Source organism: Macaca thibetana, chromosome 6 (genome assembly GCF_024542745.1).
Source record: "Macaca thibetana thibetana isolate TM-01 chromosome 6, ASM2454274v1, whole genome shotgun sequence".
In the NCBI taxonomy this organism is placed as follows: domain Eukaryota; kingdom Metazoa; phylum Chordata; class Mammalia; order Primates; family Cercopithecidae; genus Macaca; species Macaca thibetana.
In genome coordinates this window covers 16,020,611-16,035,635 of record NC_065583.1, presented here as the reverse complement: position 1 = coordinate 16,035,635, position 15,025 = coordinate 16,020,611, and positions in this window count along the sequence as shown.

The window sequence follows — 15,025 nt, the reverse complement described above, 5'->3', positions numbered from 1 at the left end:
TATCTAGAAGATTATTAATGTAGAGAGTGACTCTAGGCTCTGAAAAGGCTTCTGCAAGTTATCGAAGGATGGCAGTGTAGTTAGGAATGCAGATCTTGGCATCAGACAATCCTTTTCCATCACTTTGTACCTGTGTATTCTTGGCCACATTACTTAACTCTATGAGCCTTATTTTTCCTTACTAATTAAATGGGGGTAACAGTGCCCCTCCAAGCATGCCGTAAAAATTGAGAGTGACTATAGGTGAAATGTTGGCATAGTTCTTGGCGCATAGTGAGTTCCGCTGGAGTAGCAATGTTAGTGGCAGAGGTAGTAGTTGTAGTAGAAGTTATTGTTGTTGTCAATATAGCTTTGAAGACTCACTGAGTATTTCTTTTTTTTATTGAGATGGAGTTTCGCTCTTGTTGCCCAGGCTGAAGTGCAATGACACAATCTCGCTTCACTGCAACCTCCGTCTCCAGGGTTCAGGCTATTCTCCTGCCTCAGCCTACCCAGTAGCTGGGATTACAGGTGCCTGCCACCACACCCAGCTAATTTTTTTGTATTTTTAGTAGAGACAGGTTTTCACCATGTTGGTCAGGCTGGTCTTGAACTCCTGACCTCAGGTGATCCACCTGCTTTGGCCTCCCAAAGTGCTGGGATTACAGGTGTGAGCCACTGTGTCTAGCCAGTGACCCACTGAGTATTTCTATGCTTTCAATTTTTCATGTGCTTCTTTTTTTCCCCCAACTCCTCACAGATGTAGGAATTGTAAATAATATGTTTGAAGCACTTTGTATGAAGACAAGTTTTTTCCATTGTTATCTGGGGTGCCAGAAATAAAACCTAATTCTGGAGATTTTCTAAGAGCAGAATTCCCATTTTACTATTCAGTGGGAGTTCTTGCTTGGAGATGTTTTCCAAAGCCAGTCCTAACATATTGAGTTTCCATTTGAATAGCTGCCAGAGACCAACTAAAGAGAGGAAGCACATCTCACAGTGCATGGAGCTCCAGGAGGTGCTCAGGCCCTGCCACCCAGGTGGGGCTGTCACCAGCTGACACCCAGTACAGAGATGATATGAACACCCATGAGTCAATTCCCTCTTGTCTCAACAAAGCAATAATGGGCAGCTCTCTGCTGTGCTCAATAACTCTACACATACAGGCACCTCTCCCATGCCCATAGGTTTGCCGTAAGATTTCAGTTAACATTCTGCAGGCATAATATGCTAGGGTTTTTTAAATAAACAAGTTAAAAATCTCATTTTTAATCGTCTTCCCACCTGTACCTGTTTGGTTTACCCCAGAACTCCTTTAGGGAAGTTTGAATTATCTTTAAAAAATATCTCACCCCTAGGTGTCCAGTCTACTGTTCCTCACACACTAGAAATTCCCTAATTGTTCCTGGTTAACTAACTGCCTGACTAGGTACTCTATGCCTTTTTATTGTTAACTGACTACAATTAATTGACTAATTAGAACACAATTGGTGATATTAACTCCTCTCATGATTATAGTAAAAACATTATTATCTTAATTAGGCTTTTACCAAAAAGACTCTGACATTTTTTTCTAATAAGTTTTTCCCTACACTCTGGTTAAAATAAATACAGAAGTTATATATATAAAACTACAGTGAAATATGTTGGAACTAGTAAAAATAAAACAGCTTGTTTATTAACCCTTCCTCTCTCCTCCTCCTCCTCTCTCTTGCTTCCTCTCTCACTTACCTCATTATAAAAATGTTTTACTGGCTGGGCACAGTGGCTCATGCCTGTAATCCCAGCACTTTGAGAGGCCGAGGTGGGCAGATCACAAAGTCAAGAGATGGAGACCATCCTGGCCAACCTGATGAAACCTCGTCTCTACTAAAAATACAAAAATTAGCCAGGTGTGGTGGCACGTGCCTATAGTCCCAGCTACTCGGGAGGCTGAGGTAGGAGAATCACTTGAACCCAGGAGGCAGAGGTTGCAGTGAGCCGAGATTGCGCCTCTCCACTCCAGCCTGGGTGACAGAATGAGACTCCATCTAAAAAAAAAAAAAAAAAAAAAAAAAAAAAAAAAAAAAAAAAAAAAAAAAAAAAAAAAGTTTTTCTTTAATAATAGATAGCTTTAAATATATTCAGAAAATACAATCTTTGGGAATCCTTTGCTTTGTTAAGAAAAATGAATGGAGCTTCTCTTATTCCAACAGAAAAGTAAAAGATAATATGCACGGACCTGATTGAAATGCTGTTTGTTGTTTTGTTTTGTTGAGGTGTGTTATTTCTTTTTTGTTGTTGTTTAAGCAAAGTGTTAACTAGAAGACACTCCAGGATTCACAGTCCTCTGATATTACTGTGTCCAGCAGCACTGGAGCCAGCAGTGGCTTTCTTGGTGGTGACACATCATGCCATTTTACACAGGGTGGGGGTGGGGAGTTGAGGTTTCAAGTCAGATTTAGAGACACAGGCATTGCACTGTCTAAAAATAGAAACACTGTATAAGTGATATGCTCATTAACTTTGGAAGGACCCATGCTAGCAAGCCCAAGGAAGGACTTTGTGACTAATTAGAATGAAAAAAGTTTCAAGAAACAAAGTTGAAAAGCATTTTCTGATTTTTTTAATGTGTCATAGAAGGAAAATATATGATGGGAACAATAATTTTTACACATTTTTCTAACATATCATTATTTTACATATTTTTGTCATAATTATTCAAGTATTTTATACACATGAAGATGTTGGAAAAGGGCGCCTAGTGGAAAAGGATGAATGTCTTAATGCTCTTTGGGATTCAAGTCACAGAAACCTACTGGCCGTTGTTGACACAAAAATAAGGAATCTGCTATTAAATACAAGGCTAGCCCATGGAATTGGAGGGCAAGAAAGATACTTCCACCCTAGGAGAAACAGAATGAGACTCCTTTAAATTGCATAGTCTTACATCTTTGTTTCATCTATTCTCTGCTCTTTGCACTGTGCTTGAGTGGCAAATCTCTACCCCATGGTTCCAAGTAACCTACCTTTAGTTCACGGGCACAGCAACACTTGACCTGCCTCTGTATGTCCAATTTCACCTCAGAAAGAGGAAATGTGATTGTGCTCTCCTGGGGCAGGTATCCAGCCCTAGTCCAGTTGAGGATCTTCACAGGGCAGGGCCATGGGGTAAAAAGTAGGGTTGCTGGAGTCTACCTTATATGTGGGGGTATAATTCTCATCAAAAAAGGATGCCTTGTCTGGGAGTGCACTCCAAAGATACCTACTACAAAAGAGACGAATTGGTACATGAGACAATGGTGAGAAGGAGAACATGAGTGAGCTTTCATGTTTGAAATAGTCATAGAATTAAGGCAGGGAAGGATGTCTGCTGGATACTATTGTGTTAGAAGTGAATATTTAAAATGGCTTTTGTTTAAAATTTGATTTAAAGACCCTGTCAAACCCTTTGAGATGACTTATAAATATCTAATAAGGTTGTTCTTTCCCTCAACTGTATAAATGACAAGAAACCTGTGGTATGGACATTTCTAAGAAGTATAATTACCATTATCACTATGAGATGTGTTCTAAGGTTAATGATCGCTTCTTGGGATTTACTATCCCTGACTATACCATTGAACTCTCATTTTTCTTCCCACTAATTTATAGAAAATTGCTTAAAGTTTGAAACCAAAATGTCTAATTAAAAAAATGATTACTCAGCTCAGATGAAATATATACTACTGATGTTTGTCATCTGATAATGACAGAAATGGCTAACAATGTAAATACTATTCTTATTTATAAGAAATAGCTATATTTGTTATTTTTTATAAAATGAAAACTGAAGAAAAATAAGGAAACACTCTCAGAGTGGTTTAGGAGGATAACTGAATTCTCTAAAATTTAAAATTTGAAGTTATCACTTTAAAGCTCTTTGGTTATCATTTTCCCAATGAACTTATTCAATATTATTAATGATGATACCTAGTTGAATTCCATCTCCTGAATGTTATTTACTCATGCTCTCTCATATATTGTCACTTTAAAAGACTTGAATTGAGATATACATATATTATTGATTTCTACAGTGAATTTTTAAATACATTATTTAGAAGTCCCAGAGAATTTTTTTCCTAATGAATCAGAATTCAACCTGCAGAAGAGAAAATGAGTGATTAAAAATAGCCCATACATTTGTTCTCATAGTTTATAGTATACTCATTTTAATTTTCAAATGGTATAAATACTTCATTCTACCCTTTTGTACAAATGAATGATAGGAACTATGACAAATTAGCAATTGTGCCAGTGACTTTGAAACCTATGAATAGAGGGTATTAGATAGTTATCAATTTCTGGTTATCACATTTTTGTTTTAAATCTAATTTTAGGCTGCCACAATCGCTTATTTAAAAATTCTATGCTTTAGAAGAGCACATTTTCAAGAGTTACAAGATTTTTTTTCTTTAAAATACTCCGGTTAGTGCTGGATTAAATATAATATTTCAAGTTGGTCAAATATTTCCCAAACTTTTAAATTGTCAGAGTTTTAAAAAGTAATGTTGTTCAGGCTTATCTAATCATTATCTTAATTAAAGGAGAAGGAAAATCTTAAATTAATGTCATGATCAGGCCAGTGGTTATAAGTTAAATAATTCTTTTTTTTTTTTTTTTGCAAATATGAGGTCTCTGTGTCCACAAAATCTATCTCAGATTGACTCTTTCCTTGACAGTAGAGAACTGAGCAATGATACTGATTAGCAGATAAAAGACAGTTCCTGAAATCTTGAGGTATGTCTTTAAAAATAAAATTTTAAAATTTTATTTGAAAGTTATTCAAAAATAGTTTATTTCTACTCTTATTGAATGCATCATTAAGTACTCAAAACTTGTGTTTGCCCACAGAATATTCTCTTGAAATAAATTTAAAGTAGCATAAATGCTCTTCGTATATGATAATGGCTCAAGAAATGAAAAATTAATTGTCATTACACTTCATATGATATTGTGACTGTATTGGTTGTATCACAATTGTTTGGGAAAATTACTATAACCTTCCTTATTCTCAATAAAAATATAGTTGTTTTTCTAGATGTATTAACCCTGAGTAAAAATTATCTTTAAAAAACATAGCACTGTCAATGATAGAAATAGATAAGTATGTATTGATGTTTATGAAGAAATTATTTTGTAACTGGCATAGTTTGGGGAATAAAAATAAAAGACCAGTAATGGAAATTTATTTCAAGAACTAATCTCCTCTGCAATGCTTTATTTTGCAAAATGGCTTCCAAAATTATTATGTCAAAGAAGATTATCACATTTTGTGTAATTCATCAGCAATTGACCTATTAACTCTAATTGTGCTTCCCAATTATAGTAATGCAAAATGATATACTAGAATATATAGTGATTTTAAACATACCTAAGCAAAAAGCTAGGGGAATAAAAATGTGCTGTGCAAATTATTCTACACACACACAAAAAGGCCAGATTCCATTGACTTAGTACCTTTGCCAGATTTTCTGGGTACAGAGTGAAAAATTCTCAGCTTTATAATTTATAAATAAAAAAAGTTTGATATAATGTAGACAAAAAATTCAGGTGGATGATCACATTTTTCACTTTACTTTCAGAACTTTAGCATTTTGTAGACAAAAATCTCTAAGTAAATTTGGAGAGTGGAACATTTTTATTAGAGCTGATATTTCTTATGCATTGTATTACCAAACTTAATCATCCTGCCATTTGTAAAGTTAGTACTCTGATATTATCTATAGCGATCTAAAAGAAAAACACACACCCTCAAATTTTGAAGTATGCCTAATTTTTGTCTTAGTATAATAGATTGTAATATTTTCAAATATGCCTTTTGTTGAATGACTCATTCATATTTGAACTGCCTGCTTATGAAAGTTAGGAACACAAGTTCCTGAGTAGAAAATGGGCAACATATTGGATTTGGCACCAGCATATAATAGGCCCCTTTTCCGTAGCAGTGGCAGAACTACTGAATCAACATAGAAGTTCAGGCAGAATACGTAAGTGTTTGTTTCTCTTGTCAAAGGAATATATATTAAATGTTACATTTTAAACTTTATGTCCAACTCTAATACCCTCCACAGAAAAATTACTGGAGTAATTTCTATGCTCTCCACTCATTCTTTCATTCATTGATCACGTATTACTTAAAATGTGGTCATATAGTACCTACCACAGTTAACAACATGAATTTGATAGCTAGACTGTCTTGAGTTTGGATCTCAGCTTCACTTCTTGCTGTGAGATCTCTGTTCCTCCATTTCCTTATCTGCAAAATTGAGGATATAATAGCACCTATGTGTATTAGTTTGTTCTCACATGGCTATAAAGATACTATCTGAGACTGGGTAATTTATAACAAAGAGAGGTTTAATTGACTCACAGTTCTGAGTGGCTGGGGAGACCTCAGGAAACTTAAAATCATGGTGGAAGGCAAAGGGGAAGCAAAGATCTTCATGTGGAGGCAAGAAAGAGAGCCTGCTAGAGCAGGGAAAATTGCCTTATATAGACATCCGATCTTGGGAGAACTCACTCATTATTATGAGAACAGCATGGGGGAAACCGCCCCCGTAATCCAATCACTTCCCACCAGGTCGCTTCCTAAACACCTGGGGATTACAATTCAAGATGAGATTTGGGTGGGGACACAAAGCTTAACCACATCACTATGTTATAGGGTTGTTGTGAGCATTCAATGTGTACAGCCCTTCAGACTGTGCCTGGTTAATAACTGCTGTGTAAGTGTGTTATTGTTATTTTTGTTACTGTCTGACTACAGATATTTAGATGTTAACTGAGTCAGTCTTTCAGGAGGCAGGGCCAGACGCGGTGGCTCATGCCTGCAGTCCCAGCACTTTGGGAGGCCAAGGCGGGCGGATGACAAGGTCAAGAGATTGAGACCATCATGGCTAACACGGTGAAACCCCGTCTCTACTTAAAAAAAAAAAGCCAGGCGTGGTGGCAGGCGCCTGTAGTCCCAGCTACTCGGGAGGCTGAGGCAGGAGAATGGCGTGAACCTGGGAGGCGGAGCTTGCAGCGAGCGGAGATCACGCCACTGCACTCCAGCGTGGGCAACAGAGCAAGACTCCGTCTCAAAAAAAAAAAAAAGAAAAAGAAAAATCTCTTTATGAAAGATGTTATAATGGAAATAACTAGGGTAGTGAGCAGAATGCCAGGGTGATCACCCTGGGTAGGAACTCAAAGCAAGGCCTTTTAATAGAAACAACCAGAAAGATGACACTGATAGAATCGTTGAGACCAGGAGGATATTGTCATTCATAAGAAAGACCAAGAAGAAACTTTTAGAAAGAAGGACTAGAAGTAGCAGACCTACATATGGGGGAAAAACAAGCTTCCAGGATGTAAGGGAGGGCAGATACTGTGACTGAAAACAAGTTCATGGTGATGAGAGCTGGTGAGAGAAGGAGGAAAACCGCGTCAGTCCCATTGTGCCAGCCTTTGTAAGGATTCGAATTGTATTCTACTCAATGGTTGTGTTTCATGGAAAACGGATTCTGAGATTAAGTTTTGCAGGCAGGAAGTTTGTTGCTGAGCTCTGTAAAGAACAACACTTAAGTCAGAGTAAGGAAAATACCACTGGTGGAAAAAAGGAGCTGAATTGTGATGTGGTCACCACAAATGTCTCGCTCAGCTGTTCCCAAGGGGGGCTGTGGTGCTGAGATGGCTCTGTAAGTTGTCTTGCATTTAGGTAATGGGGCTGGCCCTTTATACCCCGACATCAAGCAGTCATTGCATCCTAGCTGTCCTCGGGAAGGGGGCATAACCTTAGGGATAGAGGATCTTCTGCCCTGTGTAATTCCTGGAGAGGGATACTGAGAGCTTTTTTATTACCTACAGACTGTAGGATGAGCTCTTCCCTCCTGAAGGGTGACCTGGGAAGAGTAGCGCAGTGTCCACTATAAATGGAAGCCATTCCAGGATTTAACAGAGAAGTCAACTCCTAATTTATCCAGAAATAATCTTTGAACACCTACTTTGAGAGAGATTTTATACTGGAGCCTGAAAATACAATGTGTAAGTAAGGGGTGAAGCCAACCGTCTGGTGAAGAATTCGGTCAGATAGATGGACAGGACAGCACTGTGCAATGAATGTTATAAGAAATGTAGTTCAGCCGGGCGTGGTGGCTCAAGCCTGTAATCCCAGCACTTTGGGAGGCCGAGATGGGCGGATCACGAGGTCACAAGATCAAGACCATCCTAGCTAACATGGTGAAACCCCGTCTCTATTAAAAAAATACAAAAAACTAGCCGGGCGAGGTGGCGGGCGCCTGTAGTCCCAGCTACTCCGGAGGCTGAGGCAGGAGAATGGCGTGAACCCGGGAGGCGGAGCTTGCAGTGAGCTGAGATCTGGCCACTGCACTCCAGCCTGGGCGACAGAGCAAGACTCCGTCTCAAAACAAAACAAAACAAAACAAAACAAAAAAAAAAAAAAAAAAAAAAGAAATGTAGTTCAAGGCTGGGCACAGTGGCTCATACCTGTATTCCCTATACTTTGGGCAGCCGAGGTGGGAGGATCACCTGAGGTCAGGAATTTGCGACCAGCCTGGCCAACATGGTGAAACCCTGTCTCTACTAAAAATACAAAAAATTAGCCAGGTGTGGTGGCATACTCCTGTAATCCCAGCTACTTGGGAGGCTGAGGCAGGAGAATCACTTGAACCTGGGAGGCAGAGGTTGCAGTCAGCCAAGATCATGCCATTGCAATCCAGCTGGGGTGACAAGAGTAAAACTCTGTCTCAAAAAACAAAACAAAAAAAAAAAAAAAAAGGGAAAAAGAAAGAAATGTAGTTTAAGATGCTATGGGAACAAAGAGAAGCATTTAACTCAGCATAGAGATCAAAAAGGAGTAGGAGATAATGGAAAACCTCTGGGAAAGCATGTGGTATTTGAAACAGAACTTAAAAGATGACTGGGGATTATTCTCATAAAGGGTAAGGGTATATTCTGGGAAAAACACTAGCACTCACAAAATACCAGCCATGAGACAAATATGAATGTAGTTCCTTATGGCTGGAGCAAGGAGTGTGATTCCTTAATGATTCAGGAAACGCTACCTAACATCTCAGGAAAGAGGAGGAAGATCATAGAATGTGACAGCTGCAAGTGACCTGAGACACCTTCGGGTTCAAGCTCTTCCTTCCATAGATGTAAAAAGGGAAGCAAATATGCTCAAGAAATTGTTCAAGGTTTAACACTAATGAATGGCATATGAGAGATTAGACTCCAGGCCTGACATGTAATCTGAGAATCTACAAGCTTTTACCCGAACTCACTTAGCATCATAAGACATGCAGATGCAGCTGCAACACTTACCATAATAGGATGCACACAGCAAGGGTTTAATAAATACTTGATTAGGGATATAGATTGGTTGATATAGCCCAAGGGCTTTTTATTAATGAATAGGGTGGAGTCAGAGCATGACATTAGATTTACAATCTCAACATAATAAGGATGACTAAGCCACGTATTTCTTGGGTGTGAGAGAATACTAATTATACAACTGTGTTCTCCATAGTGTATTTTCTCTGGTTTAGAAGTCTGTAGGAATTGTTTTTTTTCCCTGAAGGCATCTAGTAAGAGAATTACAATCCATTACAATAGTACGATTATTTACCTGTTGTTAAATTCTTCAGTACAACATCTAGATGAATTATCACCAAGTATCTAAACTGTGTTTGAGAGCATTCGATTTGAAATGAGGGCTTTGTGTCATAATGAAAATTAACTTTTTGGAGATCCAAAAGGTAGGCTGGCCTCCTCCAGAGTAGTTAAAATAGGTGCAGCTGGAGGCTCCTAAGGCTTCCCCAAGAGACACAAGCCATAGTTACTGAGGTGCCAAGGACAACAAAACAGGCTACCAAAACGACACCAAACTGAAAGTCTCGAGGGCAGATGTTCTGAACTGCAGGTGTGGGTTCCTATGGTGCTACTTCTCACAGACTGCGTGAGTGAGTGCCTAAGGAGATTTATTTACTTAAGGCTGGATAACAACCTCCTGAGCAGCCACTATTTATTGGAACCTATTCAACGTCAGGTACTCCAGTAGTTATGGTTCATTATTTTTTGCTTTCACAACAGTTTTCTGAGATGGGTTTTATCCATCCTATATTATAGATGAAGAAATGGAGGGGCAGTGTGCTTAAAAAACCTTCTCAAGGCTACGCAGTGATTAAAAGGCATAAAACCCAGTCCATTTGACTCCAAAACTTATAATCCGAAGTGTCACAAGTGTGTGTGGGTTTATGAGTATGTGTGTGCGTACACACATCTCTATATTACATGACTTTACAATTATGATTTTATAGTTACAATTTCTCTGTATTTTCCTCTTATGAAAAAGTATAAGCCACAAACCTTGATCAATGCTAACATGCAATACCAGCATTTTCAAATCTCTCTACTAATTCTAATAAAACCTAGGTTATGCATCCTCCATTTTCAAGCAAACAAAGATGACAGTATTAGTTCATGGGAGAGCAGAATATATATTTCACCAAGTCACTTATGTGCAGATAACCTCAAATACAAAGGCCTTGGGATTAAGCATGTTTGGGAAGTGACTGGTAAAATTTTACTTCAAAGATTTTTTTCTAAATAAAAGGGAGTTAAAACTTCTTTAAAAAAAATAAAAAGCAAGCTTCCTTTCAATATTTTCTAGTGAAAAAATTCTTAGTAAACAAGGGAGACTATACATAAATCAGCTGAGTCTCAGTTGGAATTTTCCTTTAACAATAACCTGTATTTAATAAGCTGGTACCCAGAGTGCGTGCCATGCTGTTTCAAAGTGATAGCAAGACCGTGAGGAAGATCAAAGAGAAATGGTCATGGGATCTGAACCGCCAGACTAAGAAGGAGAATTGTATCTGCATGCACACAGCTACTTTTGTTGTGCCTATACAGGGAAAGGATTCACTTTATTTTCTATGACTGCTTAAAGATTTTAATCCACACTTCCTTTCAGTAGCAGAGATCAAAAACTCCAGATATTGCTGGGTTATTGAAGAGAGACAAATATCTATTAGAAGAGAGGTGGCATCATAGGGATTGTTCCAGGGAGGTTTTAGCACTAACGGGACTTAAAATGTGACCAGAGTAAACCTAAAGCAGCAATAGTAATGGTTGGGTGAGGATGCCAGCCAGTCCAATCATTCTAGCGCTGTTTAATAGTGATAATTACCTCCACATCCTCTAACTCTCCTAACGAATGGATACTTCAAAGATGTTCATAGACGACCCTTCCTTCTGTATAAAACTCTGTGTGCCCAACAGTGTGTAATGAACACTATTCTCACCACCATCCCTTCAAGGTGAATTCAACCTTATGCATCTACAGGGTAGACAAATTGCTCTCCCTTGTTAGTGGTGGTTTGTGCTGCCTGGCCACTGTTCTTCCTGCTGTTGCTATGGCTGTGTTTATTGCTGGGATGGAGTTGGAAAGGTCACCTGCCCTCAGGCCTGTTAATTAACATCTGCTGTACTCCTCCTGTTTAAAAGTTCATCATTAAGTTGGACCACATTTCATTTGGTTAACAATGATCTTTAAAAGTAAATACATTTAAGAGTTTGGACAACGAAAACTTGAAGGAATTTTTAGTCACACATGCTCTGGTAAGCATTAACTTAGCCGATTATTTTCTAACACGGTTGTTTATTGAAAATATGTCACTGAAAAATGGAAACCTTGGTTTGCAGGGAAGATACACCAATGAGAATGAGAAATAAACGTGAAGCACAGGGCAGTGACTTGAGAGGCAGAAAAGGGCTCCGTGCTTCTAGCAAAAAAGGAAGGGGCAAACACGAAACGTAGCAGGAGCTAATGGTAGGCATAATGTCCTATCTAACCTAAAATTCTGTTATTGCAAGGAAATAATTCATCACACCTGCCTTCAGCTTTCATTTCAACTCTTAGTTCTCAGATATGGAGTTTCTGGAGAGAAGCTGTAGTTATACTATTCACCAATTATTTATCACCATTTCTGTCAGCAGTTGCCTTTATGGTGTCATTCCAGGGAATACATGAAAAAGTTCTCTTAATGATTTCCTTAAAAGCTCTTCTGTCTTCCCCCGATATCTTAAAATTTTTAACAAAATCCTTTAATTGACACTTTGAGATAATTTCTAACATGAGTCTACTGTAGATGAGAAAACAAACTAATTAGGCTAAACACTATGCATTCATGCTAAAGTGTAAATGACTGATAACTCTTCCAATAAATGAAAAAATAAAAGAAGAACAATAGCAGGCAGTGCCAGAAGGGACGGGGGAATATAGAGAAAGAACACTAAGGACTGGAAAGATAAATTTCACTTACTTCCCAATTGTGCCTCAGGCAAAACTCGCCTATAAGTAGTTCCTAATGCTCCTGAGTCATAATAATGGTTACGAAATTTGGAGTGATTCTCTGACAGTGCAATTTGGCTTAAAAATCTGAAATATAGTCTTTATGTGAAGGGAGAGCCATTTGGATTCTTATATCAACACTCCTTCCCTCTCTCTTCTCAAAAGACAAATGCAATTTAGCATAATGAATAATCTCCTCTTACAAATGTATTTTTCCTTCTGAGTCTTCTGACAATTTGTCGCTTCTTGCCTACTTCGAGTATAATTGGAAGTATTGGCTATGAGAAGTAGCTGTTGGCTTGCACTTTATTTAGGCAGTATGCTTTATTATATACTTCACTTTAGTATAGTATATATTAATACTATAGTACATTGCCTAAATAAAGCCATAACTGTGAGTAACACTGCATTTCCCTCAGGGTTGTCTATCATGGGCACTGCTTTGAGATTTTAAAAAAATTCTCCTGGAATCTGACAGACAACAAGAAAAGAAGTGAAAGCCTCTGAAAACCTAGTTATAAGTTAAATACTTTGCTGTGGTTGCTGTTGGCCTTTTCTGGGGTTCTTTAAGGCACACTGTCCCCTCCATCAGTGATGGCTATGCAATTGTACATGACTTTCAGGAAATGAGCCCTGGCTAGTGGAGGGAAGAATGTAGAATTTTCAGCCAAACAGTTCTGAGTTCAGTATTTGGCGCTGCACTTACTAGTTGTGTAACCTGCAGGAACTTATATTACCTCTCTGAGACTCTTTCCTCATCTGTAAAAATGGGGAAGCTAATGTGTCTTATAGAGGAATAATTATAAAATGTTAGAGTTAAAATCCAGTGGCCAGGGGTACCCAGATGTGCAGAGGAGCCTTGCCCAGGTCATGGCAGGCCAGTCTGTCTCAGTAAGTGACACTGACCTGAGTTACTGACCTGGTTGGTCTTGCTGCTGGTTCAGAAACTTCTTTTCTTGGACTTGTTACCTGTGGGTTGACTCCCATTATCAGCTTAAATCTATGTGCTTTGAGAGCTGTAACTACATAGATATGTCAAAATGCCAGTGTATTAATGAACCATAGGAAAAACTGCTATCAAACATATCACATGCTTGCACCAGTCTAACCACATATTCTCTTAACAGAGAGCCACATATAAAAACCATGTATTATAAGTTTGCTCATTAAATTAATATAGAATAAAAAAATACTATTTGTGATTCAAGTTTGCCTTTAGAAACTGATAACTTGCTAAATTTGTCTCTGTAGTAGGGATCTATGTCAAGTGGATGGCGATTTGAGTGGACCTATCATGGGCCACCACCTCCCTTAGATGTTGCCTGGATAGGATCTGCTGATGTTCTCATGGTGGTGGTAGTTTGTTCATTTGTTTATACTCTGTGGATGAATAAACCCATTCTCTCCTCTGCCTGATTATAACTCTTCTCAGAATATGATGTAATCTTGATTCAACTTCTGCCCATTCAATTGCAATAACATCCCTTCTGTCCTGCATCCCGGAGATTCTTCCGTGTCACTTGTATCCGAGTGATAAATATTCCCGAATGTTGCATTCATGCATTTGGAAGAACATGCATGCCTTTGTAAAAAACATATCATATCCATTTTTTTGTGAATTTTGCTAAGTTGGTTCTCAAAATATTAGTTTACATCTATAATTATTGATGATGAGCTTGCACCATTGTCTTCATATGCCATTTTTAAAAATGAAGCAAAAATGCTTTGGACAGTATCTGATATAGAGAAGGCGCTCTGTGGTACTAGTGGCTATCAAAAGAGTTGTTATTTTTCTGTGGTGGTTGATGAAATGAGATTTTAATGCCCTACACTGAAACTACCCCATATGGCTGATCTTATATGTGGGTAAATTAGGCAGCAGTGTAATATAATCTGGAATGAAAGGTCACTAAAAATTCCATTTATCTAAAACTCATGACTTCTCTGGTCTTCCAGCAATAACAAACACTCCTTCCCCTTAAGATGCTCCTTCTAAACCAACACATAGTCTCAAAGCCTCCTTATAAATGGTAGAGAATTAACCCGTGTTTGTGTTTGCTTAGTAATATCAGCCTCCGAAGCAGCACAGCTAAATGTGCTGTGATAGAAGTAAGTGCAAGCAATCCTAGTTAGACAGGTCTCACTCTATTACTTCCTGCAAGTTGCTTAATCTTTCTCTTAGTTTCCTAATGTATAAAGTGGAAAAAAATGATAGGAACTACCTTAGAGTTTTGTGGAAATTAAGATAATGCAGAGTGCTTAGCATACAGAGTTCCTGAAACATAGTGAAGAGCCCAAAATGTTAACTTCTATTTTAATGATACAAATATGTGGTGGTGGTGATATTCTGGTTATTATCCAGAGAAGGCACAAAGTCAAGAGATGGAGACCATCCTGGCTAACATGATGAAACCTTGTCTCTACTAAAAATACTATGAGCTAGATAATTGAAAAGAGCTGCTAAAAATGCCTTTTGCACAAATCTGATTAGTGTATCCTCTGCCCCATGATCTAAGGATAAATGCCTTAGGCATTTGATGGTTTTCATAGAAAAGACAGTTGAGAATTAGCTTATTAATATTAAGATGGAATGGTGATTGTTTCAACTAGGACGAGCTTAAGCAATGTTGGACAACAGCTCAGAGGCTACATGCCAAGATTGTTAGACTCCAA